Below are 25,967 nucleotides of genomic sequence, written 5' to 3' on the forward strand. Positions count from 1 at the left end.
GTGCTGTTTTAGCTCTGCACAGTGAGTAGAGATAGCAGACCTTAATTAAACTGCCAATAAATTTATAGACTTGTTTTTGATGGCAGCCAGACCATGTTTACTGTTAACAAAGCACTGTAAGAGCACTTGGCAGACTTTACCAATACATGTATGCCTGAGACAGTGGAGGCAGCTCAGTCAGTGGTGGGACTTTCTGCTGCTTCCTAGTCTGGCCAAAAGCACTCCCTCTGCTATATCTCTTTTTATAGCAAAGCAAACAAGTTACATATTGCCCCTGACAAATCATGGTGCCACCCTGTGACGTATTAGGGTGCCACCTATGGCCTTGAACATGTTGGTTTGATTAAAACATTTTTATTCATTATACTAATATCCCGACCTTTATGCTATTATCTGTGGGGATTGTGCTGGCATCATGTATTTTGGTACCACCCTGCTGGAATATGTCGTCTGAGTGCTCTGTGCCTCCCTCCTTTCAGGAGTATGTATTACTTCAGTAACCATCTTGTGCTTGCCAAACTACGTGAGCAGGCTCGCCTCTTGTTCACATTCTGACTTTGCTTCATTTCAGCAAAGTTTTGACCACTTCAGCCCGGTTTTCAGATCTCATACTAGGCCTCTAAAACATGGGCTTATGTTTCAGGCCCTCTTCTTACTTAAATAATTTATTTCTTCTTGATGTTTTTCTTTTTAATTGCACTGCGTGATATAAATTCAGTTCAACTGCTAAAATGTGTATAAAATGATAGTCACCACGACCTGCAGCTACTTACTGAAAATGTAGGGAACTCTCTTCCTAATCTTTTAACTATTTGTAAGAAGAAGAAGAGAGTGTTTATTAAACCTTCAGTACTAGTCCCAACAGGTCTGCACAAGCACGTCTGAGAAAGCCCCAAGTACCACTCCATATCTGTTGGTCCAAACCCTGTCAGCACAGTCTGCACAGAAGCCAAGCTACCATTAGCTGGCTCTTTTTCCTGCACTGTGTAGTTGCAGCTGCAGAAAGGAGTCTGCAAACATTAATGTTCTTTGAAGCTATACTAACTTCAGAGCATACATCTGCTTTGGTATCCTCAAGCTCAGCAGCAGGGGAGCATGCTGTGGAAAGCTGCCGCTCCTGAGTTTCAGCCACCTTGCTTCACCCCCACAAATTTTAACTGAGACCTAATTCGGTGTTTCTTCAGCTGAGGGATTTTCATAGTGTCCTACAGATACTGTGGCAGGACAGACTCTGTGGAGACAGTGTGCCTTTCCCGCATTTGCCTTCGACCCACACTGGTTTAATTCTGTCTATATAGGCCCTCCTTGGCTTGGAAAAGTGGAAGGGAGAATCTGGCCTATGGATACTGTTCTGCCTTTGGATCATTGTAAAATATATTAAACTAGAATATCCTGCTGAAATAAAATGCCTTAAAGATCTGGAGGCAAAATCCACATACCATAGCCAACCCCAGTTCTACCTGGTTAAAATGTATTTGGACTTTCACCAACTTTTTTTCCTGATTTTTATGACTCCTTCATTCTGACTACTAAGTAAAACCAGGATTCTTTCAGATTCCTGGGCAGTTTGCCACCACATTGGGCCATGGGGCCAATAAAAATCATTAGCAATACATAAATTTTATCCAGTGGGCTTTCCTGAACATGTGCAAGTGTTCGTAAGGTTAGAGCACAGAAATCCACATGTGTCTTATGTGCGCAGAATGCATTTGGTCTAACCAGTTTTGAATACCTTCCTCTGGTTATATCAACATTTTTTATCAAATTAGGATAAGTATGTGGTTCAAGTACTAAAATAATAATTGCGATTAGAAAGACCTGTTGCTAATAAATTACAGGAGATAAAACAATCCTTTTCAGAATGCACTTGACTTACATCTTTCAGAATGTAAAATATACATTTTTTGACATAAAGATTAAAATATGAATAATTATTAACATTAAAATAAGCATATGCTTGTGAATTGATGTAATACTGTTTTTATGGAAAAATTTGACCACTCATAAAAAATAAAAGTTTACAGCTCTCAGACTTTAGATAAAGTTAAATTTTTATGCAGAAACATAAAACTATTCCATAATTGTATAGATTACACTTTAAAAAAATCCATTCTTATTGAGTCTAAAGCTCCCTATATTCATCATATTACTCCATGGAAAACAGTGCAGTTCCTTTTCCTAAGCAATGCCAGAGACAGTCTGTAAAGATCCATTTTGACCAGGGGAATAGCCAAGCAGTAATATACTCTTCCAATTACAGGCTAACACCGTTGACTATGGTTAGCAAGAACAATGATGTTTTAAGTGAGCAACAAATTGCAGCATATCACTTACTCAATGAATAGAATTCTTTAGCAGCAAATCACATTGATTTTTGTAACAAATTTGTTCACTACTGATAATTGTTCCATTACAGATATTTTTGGGAACCAAATCTCCACAAACTCTTTACTACAACTATTCGTTTGATTATTATGACTGCTCATGTAAATTACTGGGCATGGTCCTGACTGAATGACTTACACTGTACCTTAACAATTTTTGTCTTTATGGAATTGTCATATAGAATGTATTAATTAAATCAAAATATTTAATATTTTTGAGGAAAATCCTGTAAAACTTTATTTCGTCTAATAAATTCTAATAGGATGGCTCAAAAACATAGCCAAATGTAATATATTTTTAGAGTTATATTTTTTATAACCTCCTGCTAATTCTATCACTGTTAAATTCTACAGGTATGGGATTTGATTCTCTCAGGAAGAACAAAGGAAGCAGGCATAGCAGAAAGAATATAAGAGCTTAATATATAACTTAAACTTTGTGTTTGCTTTCCTTTTTTTCACTTGAAAGTCTAGAATTAAAAATACCTGGGTTTCTTCCTGTCTAAAGAAGAGGGCAATGTATGCTTATGGAGTGGCAGTCTCTCTAAAATCACAGGATTTCCTTTTATCAGTACTAACAAATACAAATAATGGTTGACTGCACAACTGGATGGAGAGGAAAAATGAAAGAGCAAAGTTAATTTTATCATTGTCCATATCTCAGAATTTATATATATTTTTTTCTTATCACAGTCACATAGTGTAATTGCATTTGTTTAGATGTTGGAGGATGTTTAGTCTTTTTTTCCACAGGACATGCTCATCTTGTTTTACCTTACTTGCTTATTTGTCTTAGATTCAGAGTTCTGAACTGGTCATTTTTTGTAGTGGGAAACCATCATGTCTTCTCCGATTCTCATAAAAGTCTGCTTCAGGTAAATGCCAGGTGCACAGATTAAATTCATTGTCACAATTTTCTAGCACCTTCACAGCTCTGCCAGTGAGGCAGTACGTCAAACAGGCAATCACATGTGTGTGTGATCAATGCCAAGTGTTCATTCTCATGTCTCTGTTTTAAATCTTCCTCTGAATCAATTGTGTTCCTAATTATTTTTTATCCTTTTAAAGCATCATAATTCGGCTGGTCTGGACTATGTCATGTCTGTGTAATCCACTGGTGAGTGTGGGCGACAGGTTCCCCTTTGTACCAGTCCATAGAGTAAACCAAGCCAGGCATTGATCACCTGTGCTTGGGCAAGCACTAAAGTTTAGCACAGTGATAAATTGCTCCTTATCTGTCAAAGGGAGGTCTAATAATTTTCCTATACTGACAATAGTTCAGTTTAAAAAAGTTTTATCAGCAACTTGTAGAAACTCTAGGGTATCATGATTCCGCTACCATGTGTTTCCCCTTGTGCAGCTTGAATAAGACAAACCTGGACATTTATTCAAGTTCCAAAAAGTCTCTCTGTTAGAGTGTTTTTGTGTTCCTTTGATGTAGCACTCACAGCACATTTCCCTTCGCTCTGGGTTTTAAATGGCAGGGCATACAAGATTTCTCTTTTAGCAAAAAATGTTTTGTAGACTGTAGGACAAAGTTCTGAGCTGAGTTGGCTTGCATTAAAGCAAGTCTTCTACACTTGCATAGACTAAACTTTTGGTTGTGTGAATGAGAACAAGTGCTAGATGGCAACGGGAATCACTTTCAATTAAGCTTCCATTTCTTCTTACTTATGTGAGACCTGTAATAGTCTTTTGACTACCAGTTATTGGTTTCATTGTAAATGAACATAGCAGGCATGCATGGGTACAATTTCCATTACAATTTTTGATGGGTGAAACATTTACTCTGAAGAGAGCCTCACAGAAGGTCAGCTTTTTCTATGAGGGATAGATGAGTCTTTTACCCATCCTTGATGATCATTTTTGCTTAAAGAGTATTTCTATAAGAACGAGTTACAGTCCAAATTGTGTTTTAATATTTTTTAATTCATTGAGCTGGACAGGTAAATACACTACATGGGTTTTACTTTTTTCTCCTTCTATTGAGTGTTGAAGTATGGAGCTATACAATCATCTCCACATAAACAAAATAAATTATACAGTCATGCTTTCTAGGGAAAATATAACATTTCTCCTCTGATGAATAAAACACATGTTTTACTTTCAAGACAATGAAAAACTATCATATTTTACATTTTAAAGAATGATTATTCAAGTATATTTTAGAAAAAAAATTAGATGAACAGGCTTTTTCCAGTGTCAGAGTTTGTCTGTTGATGGATGGCTTTGTATCTGTTCTGTGTTAATATTTATCATAAAAGAAAAGTCTGACTTTTTTTATCCAGCCTTATGGAATAGTCATTCATTTAAGCAGAATATAAATTAACTGCAATATGTTTATAATATATTTATTCTGAGCTTCAGCTGCAGATGTATGAAAAAATTGACATTAAAACTACCAGAATTATGGCTATCTTACTTATTCTCAAATCCATCCATATGGTTTACTTTCAGCGATTCTATTTATATGTTTAATACCAATTTAATGTATTACATTTCATCCTTTTCCCCTTGCCAGGGTATTCAAGGAGACAAGCAAACAACTCTATAATACAACAAAATGTATCATTATTCATAAATAGTATTAAGAGCCTAACCCTATTCATCTTATTCTAATGTGTACTTCTACTGAAGTCAATGGAACTATTTGTTTGTGTGAGGTAAATGGTATTAGCTATAAAATATACACTGGGAAAAATCCTTAAAAAAAAGAGGTCATCATTGGTGAAAAAAGGGCTGAGCTATGCAGTTTTTTATTACTGTACTTACCTGAATATGTCTTTAAAATGCCTATTTGAAAAATATATATTTTCCAAGGCACAAAGAGCAGTTAGTCACTCAACTCTAATGGAAATTGGTGGGAGCTGAGTGCTGGATCCTGGATCTCATTAAAGCCCAAGGAAAACTCTGATCAATGTAAAGCTTGATTCTGGATCATTAAATTCCCATTTTAGTCTTAGTAAGTCTCTCTCATTCTCTTTAGATATACATACGACAGGGAAACATCAATCATGTATTATTGTTGTGAAGATTTAGTCTGTGATTTCCCTGCCTTGATTTAAAGATAAATTAATCTGAATTACATATCTGAGATTTTTTTTTTCATTTTCAAAATATATTCCATCCTGGCATCATCCTAAAAGATGTGCACATGCCCTCTTTCCCTTTGAGAGAATAATGAACTGCAATCTATGTTGACAAAAGAAGATTAAATCCATTCTCTTTTATACATCATCGCTAAGAGTTTGGGAGCTTGAATCCTTGCTGACACAACTCCCTTGGCTTTAGTAGTATTACACCAGCAAATATTTTGGCCTTGTGAACGGAAATTCTTCCATTGTATGTGGATTTTATTATATTATGCCAAATGTTTCTAATGCAAAGCTTGACTGAATTATCTGTTTCTTTTTCCCCCATAGGACCTGAGTTGATCTTTAAACTCCCTCCAATGTGGCTCTTGCAATCTCAATACAAACAGATCTGACATTTTGCAAATACATTGTTCTAATCCACTAGTTCCCTAACTAATATCAGTTGTTGAACAGAGTTGATTAGCAGCTCTGCATGAAGCCTCTGCCTGTTTGCAGAGCTGTCACTTTCAGCCCACTCTAGTGTATCGCAGAAATGAAGTTAAAGTCAACAGCATTGCTATGCTGATGGTAGGGAAACAGGCCCAGAGCAATTTAACCTGCAAGCCAATAAAAGAAAAAGGTTTTCTAATGTAAGACTATTTCTTTTCCATGATAAACTTAAAAAATCCATTCAAAGTTTAGTCTAATTCCAGTGGAACAGAAAAGGAAAAACCTAGAAAAGGTTTGGCAATTCTGGCAGTAATGAAAAAACGCTTAAATCATATATAATGATGTTATAACACAGAAGTTATAACATCAGCTCTACTTAATTATGTAGCACAAGATCATAATTTAAGGCCTATCAAACCCACTCATAGGTTCTTCTTCATTAGTTTAAGTCCTGGCCTGCATTTGTAAAACAATTTTAATAAAGTATGATGTGTGCTATTTGATTTACCTCTATAGGTTCAAAACCCCTTTTCATTCAACTCGTAAGTGATAGCTTTAATATATATGTGTATACACTCTTGCCTTCTGATAACAGGAAAATTTAAAACCAGGTGCAGCAGTCAGAAAAAAAAAGAATTCTGACATCATGGGCTGAAGAAAAACAAATCTGTTTGGAAAGCAGGAAATACAAATAATTTACAGTTCTGACATCACTCTGTAATGTGTTGCTTCACTTTACAGTAAGTGACAGCATTTAATGTTCTACATAAATTGTCTGTAAGTGGTCTAATTCAGCATAAAAGGCAATAAAGGCATAAAATGTAGAAAATAAATGTTATATTTCCTATGTGAAAGTCTGGATTCGGAGATTCCTCGAGGAGTGGAAAATAGACTGCCTATACCAAAACAGTTTCCTGGGCTTGTAAGAACTAGCTCTGTAAAGACAAAAAACCATACAAAACATCAATAGTTTACAGTAAGATTGCATTGCAAGGTTCAAGCCATTAAGCACAATGTTTTCTTTTATATCCCCAACACGCTTCACGTCCATAAGGAACATAAACCAACCCCCAAACTTCATAAAATATAACAAAACCAGCCCACATATTTCAACAACCCTTTATTTTTATAATGTCCCAAAGAGATTAAACCTTCTTATTATTCTTCGTTTACTTGGCTTTTCAGAAGCACATGAGAGGAAATGTGGCAACAGGGAAAGAGTTTTCCATGTTATCCTGGAGAGCTCACCATACGCTCTACAAAGCAGAAATATTTTAGCTGTTCAGTAACAGATGGATGAATGGGCAATTTGAAGCAGACCCACATAAGTAAGTGTTTCCCTGAGAAGAAGGGTGTATTAGTAACTGTCTTTCATTTCTGTCCTCTAGAGAATGATCCTCATGTACAACTTGCAATTGAAAAGTGACCTCGAGTCAAATAATATCGTTTTTATTTATAGAGCTTAATTGTTGAGCTATGCCACAGGATATGCTTTTCTCTTACAGTTCTGTTAATGAACTTTACTTCTCAATGTTTATTTAATAATTCTGTAGTTAGTGCAACAAAATAGTATCTATATGGTATCCCCCATATATCACTTAGAAATGATATTCCATGTTTCATCTGAAAAATACAAAGAAGTAATCATTCAATTCTACATTCTGTTACCTTAACTCTCCACAAGTGGGATCATCCTACTTTGTGGAGTAAAGTACTACTCAATGTGAGTTAGGGTGCCATGAACAGGCCACCATATTTAATATCTTTGCTCACAGTCAAACATGACATTACACAACCAAAGTCAATAGAGGTATTTATGGAGTGAGGTACTACTCAAGGTATAGCCATCATATCTGACCCTCCCCAAAATTAAATAATACTTATTGCAGCACTTACTTATACAACACCTTATATATTTTAAATGCTGTGCATTAGGACTGCTTCTAATCTTTTTCCCCCAATCCTCTACCTATACTCAATAGAAAAAAAAACTCCTATATTAACTCAGAGTTAATGTTGCTTGATACTATGTCATCACAGAATGCTGAGTTGAGCAAAATTCGAACTTCTGTAAACCAGGAAATACACAACTATGTCTGTCTTCTCTTAGCAATGTCCCGATATGCCCTGCTAACACACATGCCTTTACCTTACCAGCCCTACAAGAAAAAAATCTTACACCACATTTCCTCTACCCTCTCAGGGCAGTGTCCCAGTATGCACACACTCAGAGTGACTCTTGGCACTAAAAGAGGAGGTTCCAGGTCCCAGCTGTCTCTCCAGAAAGAGAGAGACTCACACACTTAGCTGTCTTTCCAGAAAGAATAACACACCCATACAATTTTAAAACCACGTCACAGCATTTTACAGCCCCTTTACATTTACTCACAGGATACCATCTCAATGTACATTTTCACTTTCATTAAAGCATTAGAATTCTTTCATATTCCACCTCACTGCTGACAATATCCTTTGTAATAAAAGGCACATTACTTTACACTTATCCACATTAAATTTCATTTGCCATTTTTTTGCCTAGTCACTAAGTTTGGTGAGATCTTTTTGAAGTTCTTCACAGTCTGCTTCTATCTTGAATATCTTAAGCATTTTATTATCATCCACAAACTTTTTCACCTCACTGCTTACCCCTTTCTCCAGATCATTTATGAATAGGTTGAACAGGATTGGTCCCAGGACTAACCCTTGGGAGACACCATTAGTTACCCCTTTCCATTCTGAAAATTTACCATTTATTCCTACCCTTTGTTTCCTGTCTTTTAACCAGTTCTCATCCATGAAAGTACCTTCTCTCTTATCCCATGACAATGTAATTTACACAAGAGCCTTTGGTGAGGGACCTCGTCAAAAGCTTTCTGAAAATCTAAGTAATGATTCTAAGTAATCTAAGAAATGACGCATAATGCTTCCTGATTACCACATACAGCTATTCACTTTGCTCCTACATGTGGGATGATGCAACACATAGATCTCTCATTCCATAACAGCCACTTCATCACACTCCATTCAATTGTCATATGTCATCATGTCATAAACACACCCAACTTCTGTCTCCATCATTTAGTGTAGGTACACCTAATGGTCTGAATGCACCCGGAATGTATACAGAAAAATCCCATTGACTATGCTCGCTTCAGGGGAATAGAGGTTAGATGATGTGGGCAACCTCTTTTTCACCTCCCCTCCTATTTTGTCCTTCAGTAGTGTTAGATGGAATCCTGTGTGTGGGAATAAATGGGTTGTAAAAAGAGGTAAAGAGCCTGTACATGTCAGCGCCTATTGGTATGTGTGTTAATGGGGCTTATTGGACATTCTTGAAAGATGGTAGAGTTAATGGTGCATGGACAACGTTCACTCTGCATTTCCTGTTTTATTAAGAAGCTTTGTATTGGTCAACTCACTATTCTACAAAAGGAAGACACTAGCAGGAATCAAATCTGTGTTTACATAAGCTTTTTGGTTATTTTCCTTTTGTTCAGGGGAAACGACATCCATCTTGTGATTCAGTTGCAGTATGATGATGATACGGAAGAGTGTGGGGGCAGGAGTTAATCTATGACAATGATTGGGCTTTGCTTCCAAAAACCAAGAAATACCACCTTTAGCCATTAACATGTGATGTAAGAGGAGTATAAACTATGCACCAGACCTCCCACTAGTGTGAACTACTTGGTACCTCATGTGTTTCCTTCTTTGTAAATTAGGGATTATAATTATAACTATCATACAGTGCATGGAAAAATTCAGTAATATGCATAAATCACTTTTGGGTGCTCTGCTGGAAGATTCTGTTTTATCCTGTTCTATATAGGTTCTCACACCATGCCTATCACTGATGTGTGTCGGTACCTTCTAGTAGAGCATTAATTGACGTGACTAGCATTTAGCACATGTGGTTTGATTATTTTACCTCCCAGTGGTATATTAAAAAATGCAAAGTATTACAAGTTGAACCTCCCTGCCCTGGCACCCTCAAGATCTGACCAGGTCCAAATGAGGGAGTTCTGCTGAAGCAGGAGAAGTCAATTCCAGGCCCTCTGCTGCCAGCGTCTGGTCTCTCCCAAGGGGTCTTCTAGCCTCTTGGCCAGGTTCGTCTCCTGATTGCCAATCATGTTTCCCACCCTGGCCACCATGCTCCTAGCCACAAGCCCCCTGTTGCCAGCCCCCCAAACTAGCTCCACTCCTGGCCGCTGGTCCCCCGGCCTCTGATCCTGCTCTGCTCCCAGTCCCAGCCAGGTTATAAGACACTGTAACTGAACTCCCAACTGCCAGGGGGCTCTGGTCAAAGGGCACTCTGGTCAAAGGTCTCTCTTCAGGACCAGAGAGTCCCAGACTGGAGAGGTTCAGCCTGTATTAGAACATGGTATGCCTCCTTGGTACTTTCTAAAAATGTGGTATAATTTGAACACGCATTCTCTAGTGTGCATTCAGGGTGAATTCTGACTGTAATGCAAAACATAGAAGGGGGTGTTTCATCTACCTGTCCTCAGCGTTCCTTTTGCTGACACCAGAGCTGAGAACCATAAATAAGTAATGCTCCGATGCATGAGTTGTTTGCCACACTGTTCATACAGGCTTTGGTGAAGGCAACATGCCTGCCATAGAGAACAATAGCATGGGGCAGAATATGGCTTCACAGGAAATAGCTGTGTTATTTCTTCTGGTGAGTTGGGAAAGCTCTGTTTGCTCTTTACACTAGTGGTACACTCTGCTGATATGTTGTAGGGAGGGGAGCACCTGCACCTTCACAAGTATCATATGGAGCTGCTGGAGCAGGGAGTCACAAGTTAGGATCTACCCTTTAATAAGAATCTTTTTTATTCTTTTCTCCATATCTATGCGGCAGATTTGAAAACAATAAAAAATGTTTAAAAACAACAACAAAATGGCTTCATCTTACTCCAGGGCTGAGAATTGAAATTTCAGGCTGTGTATGATAGCACCCACTGTGCCGGGTAACTGGCCAGCTGTTGAGAAATTTCAACAGTCATTGTAATGTAGGTTGTTAACATATTTATCAGATACTTGAGATGAAAAAGTAGTACTTCATGGGGACTTTTTTTCCTTATGCCATCTGGTCCTGAGGTGCCTATTACATCTATTATTGAACCATTAAAGTCAATGAGGTGAATAACACGATTAAACTTGTTTACTTGTCATGTAACAGTCGGTTAACAGTGAAATGTAACTTCTACTCTCTGTTCTACAGTGTAATAAAAATACATCTCTGCTCCACTAAGTGATACCTAAAATTAACACCAGATAAATATCTTTTAATTTATAGTGTAATTTAAAATTACATTAATCCTTTTAGCTCTGTTCTACATACTTAGGTTGTATCACAGTCAGTATAATGTTTATGTCTTATAATTAAAACTATAAAACATACGTAAGTGTCCATGAACACAGCAGTGTACACTCATCCTGCCACTCTACTAATCACTTAGTTGCACAGTTATGAAGACCTTGCACAAAATAGGGATTTGTTCATGCAGAATAGTACTAAAGGCAAGAAGATGTAAATCTGTTTTACATATAAAAGCCCTATTTGCATAAACAGAGTTTGGAGTATATCATTAGATACCCTCAGAAATGTATGAATACGCACTTATTGTATTACTTTAAAAGGGATTATACTTTTCTCTTTTGAATCCCTTGTATTAAACTTAAATGTAAATAATATAGATTATGCTCTGATCTGCTTGAATTAAACATTAGTATTTGGAAAATCTAGCTGTGCAGATGTAGAATTCAGTATAAAGGTTTTAGCAGCTCTTATTAATATTAACCTAGCAATTAGGAAGTAAAGATGCCCTTTTGGCACATATTTTAGGGACTGATGCAAAAAAGCCCTTTGAAATCAAAGAAAAGAAGATAATTTACTTCAGTGGGCTTTAGTTCTGAATCTTAGTTAATTAATTTTATAGAGCTGTAGATGCCTAGACATTATGAGAAAAAAAGACTGTGAATATTACAACTGGAAAACTATCAAACTATTTTCATGGACAATTGTGTAAATAATACATTGATTTTGCCTTGACTGTGTCCATATTACCCTTGCATTTGATTTCCCAGAATATTCATGTAAGCAAGTTTCCCTTTCTTGAATATTGCTAAACTGCATATCCATTCAAATATTTATGCAAGAAGTGTCTATTGGACACTTTGCAAGATACTGCACTTTTTTTAAGGTTTTGAATATAAGTTGGTAATATGACTTACCAAGTATGACTTAATAGAAAAATGTTGTAGTTGGCAAACCTAAGAACATAAAAAATGACATATTAAGTCAGATGAATGATTCATCTAGACCAGGGGTCTCCAAACTACGGCCCGGGGGCCGGATGCGGCCCGCGAGGCCCTCTCATCCGGCCCGTGGAGACCTTTTTGGATTCAAAGGCAGAAGAAGTGAGATTGTTTCAAAACCCATTTGAAGCAGATGTGGCCAGTTGCCCAGATGAACTGCAGCTGGAAGTCATTGAGTTGCAAGCAAATGACCTCCTTAGGGACAAGTTCAAAATAGGACTGGTGGTTTTTTACCAGTTTTTGCCCAAGGAAGACTTTCCTAATGTCAAAACTTTTGCATCAAGGTACCTTTCAATCTTTGGAACAACATACCTGTATGAACAAACATTTTCAAGAATGAAATACGTGAAGAACAATTTGAGAACAAACTTGTCCGATGATAATCTCAGGTCACTGTTGATGTTAGGGACAACAAATCTAAAGCCAGAAATGTCTGCTATTTTGGCATCCAGGAAACAATTTCACCATTCACACTAATACAGGTGTTCATGTGTAGTGTATGAATGTGTTATTAAATAATAACTGAATAAAATAATATTAAATACATAATTAAAAACAACATCCATGTTTTGATTGTTTTTTATTTGGACCTCAAGTGTGTAGTCGGCCCCCGAACTGCTGTTTGATAGTTAATGCGGCCCTCGGGCTGAAAAGTTTGGAGACCCCTGATCTAGACCAATATACTATCTTCAACATTAACCAGTACCAAAATTTTGGGGGAGTGCACAAAACCGAAAAAGTATGGAGATTCACTGATGTCTTCCTTCCCAGTTTTTTGTTTCTGGCAATCAGAGGTTTAAGGTTGCCTCATAATGAAGTTGCATCCCTGACCATCATGGCTAATCTTTTCTGAACCCAGTTATGCTTTAGGCTCTCACAGCACTGAGTTCCACAAGTTAATTATATGTGGTGTGAAAAAGTACCTCCTCTTGCTTGTGTAAATTTGATTGTTTGACCCTTGGGTATTTTTGTATTGTGGGAAAGGTTAACTAATATATATCTATTCACTTTCTCTACTCCATCTTTTCCTTGGGGTTTAGTATTTATAATACGAAAGGAGAGTAAGTTTACATATTGAAAAGGGAATGCAAAAACTCCACATCTTAAAATTAAGCCTTGCTGATGGTACTTTAAATCTTGGAGCTCCAAGTCAAAAATAATCAGCCCCACATCCCACAGGTTGACTTGCAGAGAACCTATTAAACATTTTCTCCCCATCTGAATTTTTGTTTTCCCTTTTTTCAGACCTTTATTAAGTAAAGTATTTTATTCTTGGCTTTAACTGCATGCTGAATCCTATCTCTACTCAGCAAAGCACATAAGTATGTGCTTAATTTTAAGCGTGGTAGCTGTCATATTGATTTCAATAAAATTTAAACATGTGCACTAATGCTTTGCTATTTAGAGACAGATTTAAGCATGGGTGGGTTTAAGTGCTTTGTTGAACTCTGGTATTTCTACACTATAGAGTTTTGTCAGAAAAATGGCCGTTTTTCCGCCAAAACTTGAGGAACGTCCACACTGCAGTCGCGTTCTTTTGGTAGTAAATTGAAAGAACAGAGGGCTTTTTCTGATCTTGGTAATCCTCATTCTATGAGGAAGAAGCCTTTCTGCGAAAGAGCCCTTTTACAAAAAGGCATGTGTGAACGTGGCGGAGAGGTTTTTTTTTCTGGTAAAGAAGAGGCCTTCAGGAAATAGCACAGGTGCCTTGGTGGCCACTACATACAAAGAAATCACAACTCTATAGTTCCTGTCTCCTGGCCCCTCTTAAAGCTGTAGGCACCCTGGACAAGCCTTGTGGCAGGAAGGTGGCTTCGGAGCAGAACCCTGACCATGCAGCTCTCCCTGTCTCTGGCATTCAGATCCATAGCACAGCCTCAAGCCCCCCGTGATCCCTCCTTGTTAAGGAAAACGCATTAAGAGAATTATGGCCATTACCTTTTATCTAATTATATTTATCCGTGTGCCTATGGTATTTTTTATTCTGATGTACCTCTGCCATAGAGATGATTTTGTGTTTGTTTGACTTTCATTGGATAATGAATGTTTTCATTAATTTTTTGTTTTGTTTTTTCTTTTCCCCTATTGACTCATCATTTTGATTTTGTTGTTATTGTTATTCTGTTCAGTAGCTCTGTGAAGTTATGTATTTCTATATACAGTGTTCTGCTGGACTAATGCATGTTCAGAGCCCTAGAGGTCAGAAAGTGATTTTACCTCAGGATGATTTTCTTTGCTTTTCTTTTTTTAATAAACAGGCCGCTGACCTGAGCTCAATGGCAAACATATACTATATTGACATTCATGTTATATTCATACTAGTATCAAGCTCATATGCTTGTAACCTGAACTATATTTCTTTCTATAAACTGCTTCATGACTTTACCTAGGGACTAGAATATGGATTTTTATTGTAGCTACTGCATTGGTTAATTTTGTTTCACTTTTATTTTATTTTGTTTTGATATTATTATATTGAACAAATTGGTGATTCAGTTACTCATGGAACAACACTGTAAGAATTCAGATCAACTCCATTTATTAGATTAGGAATAAAAAGTATATTACATTACTAGCACCCTACCTTAGCAGTCTGCAGTGTGTCTTCCACTTTGTTAATAATCTCTGTAAAAATGACATCATGCTTTATTTTGAATAAATAGAAAGCTTTTAAAATAGTAGAGTAAATGTGGAAGTTCTACAGAGCTATGATTGAAAATTATGTAAGGAATTCATTGAAATTTGGGTAGGTGGATAATTTAATTTCCCATTATTAAATCTGCTACTACCTCAGAAGTTTTAGAGAACAATGCTGTACATTCAAAAGTTTACAAATGGGTGCTTAGTAATAAACTCTGTCATCTTTGAATTGTGGGAAGAAGATAGAAAATGACAAAGCAAGGAAGATCTGGAAAGCGCTGCAAATTAGCTAAGCATACACACATACACATATCACATCACACCAAGTCAGGTGAAGATAGAAGTAGGCAGAAGTGTTTACGATCTGGTTGCACCTCTAACTGAATCACAGGAATATGTAACAAGTCTTGCTTCACAAAGATCTTCCACCCTAGAGGGAGTAGGAAAAGGCTGTACTCTAAGGGCTTGTCTACACTTAAAACAGTACAGCAGCACAGCTACACAGCTGCAGATAGATCTCGGTAACACTCCATTGTACACCCTACCTAAACCAATAGGAGGGATTTTTTCACTGGCACAGGTAATCCAATTCCCTGTGAAGAGGTAGCTAGGTTGATGGAAGAATTCTTTCTTCAGCCTTGTGTTGCCTACATAGGGAGTTAGGCTGGCTTCACTACACAGCTTACAGGTATGGATTTTCTACCCCTGACCAATGTAGTTAAACCAACCTAATTTTCTAGTGTGGATCAGGCTTTAGGATGTGTCTGCATTGCCTGCAGAAGGTGCGATTGCAGCACGTACGGCATGAGGCAGGAACTCAATTTAGCTGCTTAAGTATGTATCTAGAGTTCCAGGTAGTGTGGGCTATCCCTTGCAACCACCATGGTACTATTTGTGTTACTTCCATGAGCTTAGATATCCACGACAGCATAGGGTTGATATGAAACCCCCTTCTTATTTTGGGATTGATGACTGGGCACTGGATGATGGCAAGTGAGCAATAGGGTTTGGCCATTTCACCATTTAAAAATAGTAAAATATAATCCCAGAATGTATTTATCAGAGAGGAATATACAAGTTTCCTATCTAAAATTGCAATATTCAGGCACGTTTGAATTATTTAACCTATAACTATGGGGGAGGACAAGAGCTCAGATCATTTTCATTTTAATAGTCCCCCAATTTAAAAATTGTTGTAGTTTTGTTATCTAAACTCTTTAAACCCACATAATTCTCCAACTTGTAAACCTGCAACATGAGCTAGGTAAGGGCTCACAAAGTGCATCCAGTAATGCTTTCCCTATTCCTAGAAAAAATTATTAATTAACAAGTTTTTAAAATTGTTTCCAGATATCTATAATTTAGGAACAATTGCACCAAAAGGGGCAATTGCATGTTGTAATAAGAATAGGTTATATTTTTTCTATTATTTTGTAATTTTTATATAATGCTATAATTACAGGGTTCTTGTTATAGTAATTGATTTTATCATTTAATACTTCCTATTGAGTATGTTGAAAAGCCTTTTTCGGTTCCACTATGTCTTTCTGAAGATCTTCTAAATACCCGATTTAAAGGATTGGAAAATCCACCTAACTTTAAACATTGATGGAGCCATCTAAATGGGAAGGAAGCAAGAATGGTCAACCAAACAAATTACTGTTTTGGGATAAAAGGACCATTTTGGGATAAGTACTGTTTTGGGATAAGTACAGACAAAGACCACCCTGTTCTTTGCTATGTTAACTAAACAAACAAATTCACTCTTTAGTTGGCTGGAGGAAAATTCAAAGATGATAATATCATGGTCCTAGTTCACTTTTCTCAGTGGGGAGAAAATATGTTAATGTTTACTTGGAAATAGAAGCTGCCAAGAAATTAAAACTGCAGTTAACTCTGTCTATATCCCAGGTTTCTTAAAAATGAGGGTTGAGAGTTTAGAGTTTAAGCTAAAACTTATCCCTAATAGACTATCATTTTGAGATTTTTAGAATCTTCATTGGAGAGATGGGATTGCTCTCAACTTTGAGGGTTATTTTTTGACCATTGGATTATTCAAGAAACTGATAGAGGAGGTATCTGATCCTCTAGCTATCATCTTTGGAAAATCATGGGAGACAGGAGAGATTCCAGAAGACTGGAAAAGGGCAAATATAGTGCCCATTTATAAAAAGGGAAATAAGAACAACCCAGGAAACTACAGACCAATTAGTTTAACTTCTGTGCCAGGGAAGATAATGGAGCAGGTAATTCAGGAAATCGTCTGTAAACACTTGGAAGGTGGCAAGGTGATAGGGAACAGTCAGCATGGATTTGTAAAGACAAATCATGTCAAACCAATCTGATAGCTTTCTTTGATAGGATAACGAGTCTTGTGAATAAGGAAGAAGCTGTGGATGTGGTATAACTAGACTTTAGTAAGACGTTTGATACAGTCTCACATGATATTCTTATCAATAAACTAGGCAAATACAACTTAGATGGGGCTACTATAAGGTGGGTGCATAACTGGCTGGATAACCGTACTCAGAGAGTAGTTATTAATGGTTCACAATCCTGCTGGAAAGGTATAACAAGTGAGGTTCTGCAGGGGTCTGTTTTGGGACTGGCTCTGTTCAATATCTTCATCAACAATTTAGATATTGGCATAGAAAGTACGCTTATTAAGTTTGCAGATGATACCAAGCTGCGAGGGTTTGCAACTAATCTGGAGGATAGGGTCATAATTCAAAATGACCTGGAGAAATTGGAGAAATGGTCAGAGGTAAACAGGATGAAATTTAATAAAGACAAATGTAAAGTGTTCCACTTAGGAAGGAACTATCCGTTTCACACATACAGAATGGGAAGCGACTATCTGGAAAGGAGTATGGCAGAAAGTGATCTAGGGGTGATAGTGGACCACAAGCTGAATATGAGTCAGCAGTGTGATGCTGTTGCAAAAAAAGCAAACGTGATTCTGGGATGCATTAACAGGTGTGTTGTGAGCAAGACATAAGAAGTGATTCTTCCACTCTACTCTGTGCTAGTTAGGCCTCAGTTGGAGTATTGTGTCCAGTTCTGGGTACCACATTTCAAGAAGGATGTGGAGAAATTGGAGAGGGTCCAGAAAAGAACAACAAGAATGATTAAAGGTCTAGAGAACATGACCTATGAAGGAAGGCTGAAAGAATTGGGTTTGTTTAGTTTAGAAAAAAGAAGACTGAGTGGGGACATGATAGCAGTTTTCAGGTATCTAAAAGGGTGTCATAAGGAGGAGGGAGAAAACTTGTTCATCTTGACCTCTGAGGATAGAACAAGAAGCAATGGGTTTAAACTGCAGCAAGGGAGGTTTAGGTTGGACATTAGGAAAAAGTTCCTAACTGTCAGGGTAGTCAAACACTGGAATAAATTGCCCAGGGAGGTTGTGGAATCTCCATCTGTGGAGATATTTAAGAGTAGGTTAGATAAATGTCTATCAAGGATGGTCTAGACAGTATTTGGTCCTGCCATGAGGTCCCTTCCAGTCCAAGTATTCTATGATTCTACGATTCTATCTCTGCTTAACGCAATGTTGATTAGAGGAAGTAAAGGTACCATAAAAACATATTGCCATTGTGACACTAATCCCCCAAACCCTTTATGGAAATATGCTTTTGAACACAAATATGGCAAACTTGACTATGAATTATGCAAAACAGATCAGGTTCAAGAGCCTGTGATCCCCTGAATGTGTATATTCTATTTGTGTACAAGTATCATTCTTGTATGTGAATTTAAAAATATGAAGTTCATGAAGTTAGAAATATGAAGAGCAAGCCTGCTTATTAATCTAGAATGTGTAGTGATAGCCACTTGTGCCACTTATGGGCTTAATGGCCCAGTGCTCAAGACAACAATTTGTAAATGGCTTTGATTTTTCTATAAGCCCAAACATGGTACAAAAATCCATCTTGAATCAGGTGTTTTGCCATGGGGATGGGGAAAACTAAACAAAGGGTACCTGCCCTAGGGAACTTCTATTTAAGGAATGGAGAGCCATGAACATCAGATCCAGTTGGCTTTTGAATCTGCCTTCCCACCTGAAGAGGATACAGTTAGATCCAGGGCAGAGAAAAGATCAACTCTGAACTGTGAAGAATTGCATCTGAGATAAGAACTGGGGTGAGGAATATTTTTTGTAACAAATTTTCTTAGTGTACTATGCTTAATTGACATGTTTTATTTATTTTGGCTTAATAACTTTCTTTGATCTTTCTGTTTTCATTTGCAGTTACTTAAATCTTACTTTTTATAATTACTAAAAACATTTTGTTTATTGTCAAGTCCAGTATAAATCATTGTTATTTGGGTGGGGAGACATAGCTGTGCTTATCTCTCTTTCATTGATAAAGGGAGCAAATATCTTTATGGACTTTCTCCGTGTAAAACTTTTATACAGAGTAAGACAGATTTATTTGGGTGTTTTGTCCTCTTTTGGTGCTGACAAGTACCTGTAGCTGAGCCCTACCAGACCTGAACTGCTTCAGTGTCTGTGTTGTTCTGCTGGAATGCTGTTACTCCAAGTCTGTACCATTGCTGGGAAGAGACCTGAACTTATGTCCCAGCAGGACAAGGTAGTGGTGAGAGGACAGGTGGGTGGGTTAAGTGATATGATCAGCACACTGGATGACATCCACAATGGGGATCTTTGTGATCCAACCCATCACAGCCATCTTTTTGTAACATCCTCACCAATTATTCTCAGAAGGAAGCAGAGCCAAAAGAATAATAAAATCATTGAGTTATAACCTTTACCATCTACATGTTTTATTAGTCTTTAAGGTGCTACTAGTCTGTTTGTTGGTTTTTTAAGTTTTTCCTGTTACAGACTAACTCGGCTACCCCTCTGAAACCTTTCTCCAGTCACTGTAAACTGTTGTTTCTTGATAAACACTGCTGGACACTGATTGCGTACTGCCATTTGTGCATATTGGTTATAGTTTGTTTTACTGTTTCCTTATTTCTATTTCCAGTCCCCCACCTTTTTACACATACAGGGTATGTCTAGACTACATGGTTCCATCGACGGAGCCATGTAAACTAGTTTACCCGGCACAGGCAAAGAAGCGGGGATTTAAATAATCCCCGGTTCATTAAAATAAACATGGCCGCCACGCTGTGACAACAATCAGCTGATCTGACACAGCGCAGTAGTCTAGATGCAGATCGGTCGGCTGGGGAAGTCTTTGCCAACCAATCCTGTAAGCCTCGTTTCACTGTGGCTTACAGGATCAGCTGATCGTCGGCACTGCGTGGCGGCCATGTTTATTTTAATTAAGCGGGGATTATTTAAATCCCTGCTTCTTTGCCTATGCTGGGTAAACTAGGTTACATGGCTCCATTGATGGAGCCATGTAGTCTAGACATACCCACAATGAAAATAAATACATAATTTTCACTTAGACATAATCTCACTGATTTGACCTCTGTTCCTGAACCAAAAGAAGCCAAGATCCAGCATGCTGGCAGGTTTTAAACATACATTAAGACTTAGATTGTAACTATCCCTGAATCAGGAGGCAGACAGTAAACAAAGCCTTCTGCACTCCTATACCTTGATGTATTTTTTGATGGATCGAATGTGCTGAACAGGAGGGCAATCTCTTAGAACATCTGCAATAATTAAAGAACAATTTATAATTTGGCTCAATGCCAACAGAAAATGTGCCTCCCCTAAAATTCTCTCAGAAAGAAAGACAGTAGTTAACATTTTCAACAGCTCTGAAGCACATTAGGAGCTTAAGTCCTAATGAAAAAAAGACAGTCACACAGATGTTTTGGAAAATTGTACCCCATATGTATAATGGTCTTGCAGTGTGCCTGGAAGGCCAACAGGTAGCCAAGACACAAATCATCTAGGACAAGGTTTTTAAAAATAGGTAGTCAAAGGTAGGATTCTAAATTCATATTTAGATGTAAAATATATGACCTACTTTCCAAAAGTACTGAGCATCTGGCAGCTCCAATTAATGTCATAAATATTTTTAGACACCTAAGTATGAATTTCAGACCCCAGGTTTAGGGATCCTCATTGACTGGCCGAAACCTTAAATGTAGCTTTTTATTTGTCTCAGTGTCAGCTACAATGCATACATATAGAGATGGATTTCCATTGGCAGCATCTCATAGCACATATATGGAGAAGCACATGTTTTGAGGCTGCTCCAGGAAGCATGGTGCCTGAGGAAGAAACAACAAGGTGTTAGGGACTGCAGGGCATTAGTACCCGTCCACAGGTCTCTTAGGAGCTAGTACGTTCCAACCCGAAACTCAATGACCTGCTAACAACTGCCCGAAGATAAGCTGAACCTCAACACAGGACCCCAGTCCTGGATCTGATTGTCAGAACACTGGGGGTGCTGATTGATTCACAGCTTCTATAAGAACACAGCCAAGAACAGAAGTTATCTATGCAATGGGATCTTCCCACTAAGGACTGCTACCAATGCTTTACCTATTTCTGAACTCATAATAACCCGACTCTGCCTGGCTCTTGACATCTGACTTCTGGTTTGCTCTGTGACTTATCACAGACTCTGATCTCTGGGGGGGTGCATCTACACTGCACCATAACTCAAAATAAGGTACACAATTTGAGCTACACAAATGGTGTATCTTATTTTGATGATATTTTGAAATAGCTTATTTCATCATTTGGTGCTGTCAACACAATCAGGCTAGAAGTGGCAACATTTTGGTTGGTCTGTACACATGGGCACAGAAGACATGACAGGAAAGACTCCTTGCCTGTCCCCATCTCCCCCTCATGGCACATACATGAAGAGCTAGATGCACAGTCCAGCAGGAAATGCTGACCACCCTTGGCATATTCACAGCCATGAAGGGGAATGCCAGCAATTGGTTAATAAGATTCCTTGCGAGTTCCAGGCAGGATAGAAAGGAATTTCTCAGATAACACTAGAAATTCTACAACATCACTGTTGCAGTAGCACTACTATAGTGTAGACACTTACTACAATGATAGAAGCTGTTCTTCCAGCATTGTTGTGAATTCACCATTATAATAGGCAATAGCTAGATCAATGGAAAAATTCTTCCATTGACTTCATGGTGCCTACCCTGGGGCATTGGTTGGCTTTACTAAATTACATGGGATGTGACATTTTTCATAGCACTGAACCATGCAGTTAAGCCAACTTAATTTTGTTGTGCAGGCCAACTCACAATCTATGCAGGAACTTCTGAATGAAACATAAGTTGCTCAGTTAATGAGCAATTAAGATAATTAATGTTCATTGTCTGAAAGAGGTGTCACAATTTGGAAAATAATGGATGTCTTGCAAATTAATGGGGAATTATCAGCAGTGCCTAAGCTACTAGAAGAGCCCCTTCTGTGCAGCAAGATAAATTGAGACAAAAGCTTTGTCTACACAAGAAAACTGTCCTGATTTAATTAAGGGCATATCTACACTACAAACCTTAGGCCATGAAAACTAGGTTGACATAAAGCTGCAACAGTAAGTATATCAACTTAGGCCTGGGGTGGGCAAAAGGGCCTCAGCGGGCCAGATCCGGACCACCAAGTGGGTTGACCCAGTCCACGGAGGCCCTACCGCTTCCTCCCGTTCTGTAAGCAGCACGTAGTGCTTTGATGTGCCATCCGCTGCTCGCAGGGCTGGAGAAGACGTCACGTGCTCCTCGCCCCCAAATCCTGATTGGCCTGAGGGCAGGAGGAGCTTGCAAAGTTTCCTTCACCCTCCCCCCCACCCTGCGAGGAGCACATGGCACTTCAAAGTGCCGTATGCTCATGCAGGGCAGGAGCAGGTGTGAGGGAAGCTTCCCACATCTCCCCCACCCCCAGGCCAATCAGGACTTGGGGGCAAGGGAGCACGTGACGTCTTCTCTAGCCCTGCGTGTAGTAGATGGCACTTTGAAGTGCCACAGGTGCCTTACAGGGTGGGGATAGGGCGGGAGGAGGCTTTGCGCTCTCCCTCCACCCCCAGGCCAATAAGGGCATTCTGACTCTGCCCCTCACAGATTAGGCCCTGATCCTTTTGGCCCGGCCTGGGGCCACTTCAAAAATTTTTGAGGTGGCCCTTGGCCAAAAATTATTGCCCACCCTGCCTTAGGCACATGCATATTTGCCTCCCTGTGTGAGCACTGAGATCACTCACCAGGACACCATGCACAGTGTAGTGCACCATGTATTGGTATCCTACTGAGCATCTCACCACCATCCAACACAACATCTTTTTGGAAGTTTTGAAAAGGTATAGTGGGCCAGAAATGAGTTGTGGAGATGTCCCTTGGAGCAAGGAGTCAAATTCCCAGTATGCAGCTTTCTTTACCCTGCCTTTTTATTCATATCCCATTATTGTAATGCTTTTAAAGTATCCCACCAAACAGTGCAGCCCTCCTTGTTATCCTCCATCTTCAATGGAAATTTGGAACTTGCACAGCACTGCACTACTGTCATGAGCATTGCAAGACACACAACCCTCTAGCATCTGCAGAGCTGCAAGAAGACCTGCATCAGCAGGGAACATGATGATTTCATGAAATACAGATTGTGGTGGGACATATCAAAAGCAATTTCAAGATTGTAGTAGGTGTTCATAGTAGAGATGCTAAATTTAGTTCAATCAACTAATTGACTAGTCAATGGATTTTCCATCAACTAGCCGATTAGTGAATAAGAGGAGGAGCTGCAGCAGGGTTAGCTTCCAGCACTGGGGCTAATCCTGCTGCTGCTCTGCCCTTTAAATGTACTAAGAGTCTGTTGGTTCTTAATACATTTAAAAGGCTAAAGTGCAGCATCAGGGACCCAGCATGATGTGGGGGTCAGTTGATTCCCTTTCAAATGTATTAAGAGCCAGCAGACTCTTAATACATTTAAAAAGAAAAGGCACAGCTGATTCCCGGCTTGCACCTCGTCCCTGCTACTCCCCTGCCTCCTCTGCCTCCTGCGGAGATGGTGCTGGGGGGCAACCGACTTTTAAGCCAGCTCCCCCCAGCACCGGCTCCTGCTCCCCTCCTTGCTGCCTCTGGTGAAGGGAAGCACCTAGTCGAGGGACTAGTCGACACTCTGAAAAGCTTTTGTATAGTCATTTACCGACCTAGGTCAATGCAAGACAGCTTATAGCAATCTAAATGTGTAGTATAGACCAGGTCTAAGTTAATTTACCAATGGATTTAGTGAAAACAAAAATAAAAACAATGCTCCCTCCCCGCCCCTTGTTTCAACCGAAGATTCCATTGTGGGTTTCAATGCCAGTCAATTCCCTGGGAATACTATTCCACAGTCTAACAGAGCTTAAAAGTTGTCCTTGTTTGTTGTGGAACATTTGAACACCAAGGCCCTAAACTGTATAAGCACTTCAAAATGCAAAATGGTTGATAATGATTTATAAGCATAAAGGGCAAACTTTGAGCAAATAGCCCTTTGAAAATCCATGTCTGGAAAATATAAGAATATACTCACAAGAGGGCACTTTGTTCCTCATAATTTACCCACTCAGATAAGAAAAATAAAGCTTATACTCATGAATAATTTAGCATGACATTTATGTATTGAACTATGATATTAAAGATGGAAAGTTTCTCAATTTTTAAAAAATAGAGGCTCTGTTTTGTTTAATGGCGATAATTCATGACAATGAACAGTGAATGGTAAAAGGATAATTGATATAATATTAATGATTTATAACAACATAGAATGGAAAATACATTATGTAGGTTTGAGTAAATGAATAATAGGGTATGTGAAATGTTAGATGACATAGAAGGACAAGGTCCCATACCCAAGGCTCTTAAACAAGGTAAGCAGTGTTGAGATGTGAGGAAAGGTCCTCTCATGATCAGTCATTGCTTAAGAGATAGTAAACAAAGGGTAGAGTAGATGGAGGTAAAAGCACAGTGCCCTATAGATTTGTTCTGGGAGCTGTGCCATGCAACATATTCATAAATTTTTTGGAAAGGGTATAAAAGTGAGATGGCAAAATATGCCACCATTGCAAAATTTCCAAAGACAGTTAAGTATAAAGCAGCCTGTGAATTGTTACAGAGGAGATATATCTGCAGGTTTCACATCTGTTTTTGTGAGAGCATCTGGTGTCACTATGGGTACGTCTAGACTACAGGCTTCTGTCGACAGAAGTTTTGTTGACAGATACTGTCGACAAAACTTCTGTCGACAAAAAGCGTCTAGACTACACTGAGTTCTCTCGACAAAGCAAGCTGCTTTGTCGACATGGTAGTGTAGACGCAAAGGACAGTTTACATGCAATAACACCGTCTGTCGACAGAACTCTGTCGACAGAAGGCATTATGCCTCGTAAAATGAGGTTTACCAGCGTCGACAAAACTGCTGAGTTCTGTCGACGCTATGTCGACAGAACTCAGTGGTAGGGTAGACGCAGGTATAGTTTTGTCGACAAAAGTCCACTTTTGTCAACAAAACTCTGTAGTCTAGACACACCCTATGGGTACGTCTAAACTACATGCCTCCGTTGACGGAGGCATGTAGATTAGCCAGATCGGCAGAGGGAAATGAAGCCGCGATTAAAATAATCGCGGCTTCATTTAAATTTAAATGGCTGCCCCGCTCTGCCGATCAGCTGTTTGTCGGCAGATCGGGGCAGTCTGGACGCGACGCGCTGACAAAGAAGCCTTTCTTGATTGGCACAGGTATGCCTCGTGAAACCAAGTTTACCTGTGCCGATCAAGAAAGGCTTCTTTGTCGGCGCGGCGCGTCCAGACTGCCCCAATCTGCCGACAAACAGCTGATTGGCAGAGCGGGGCAGCCATTTAAATTTAAATGAAGCCGCGATTATTTTAATCGCGGCTTCATTTCCCTCTGCCGATCTGGCTAATCTACATGCCTCCGTCGACGGAGGCATGTAGTTTAGACGTACCCTTTGAGTTGGTATCTCCTGGACTGCTGCAATGATCAACACACTTCACAACACACTTCTCAAGATATCCTGCACATGCCAATCACAACACTGGGTATGCAGCATCCAAGGTGCTAAATGCCCAATGACAACGATGGGGGTGAAACCAAACAATCACTACACTCTCAAATGGACTCACACAGGCAAAAGTTAAGACAAAT

The sequence above is a fragment of the Pelodiscus sinensis genome, chromosome 1 (genome assembly GCF_052426305.1).
Source record: "Pelodiscus sinensis isolate ZL-2025 chromosome 1, ASM5242630v1, whole genome shotgun sequence".
NCBI lineage: Eukaryota > Metazoa > Chordata > Testudines > Trionychidae > Pelodiscus > Pelodiscus sinensis.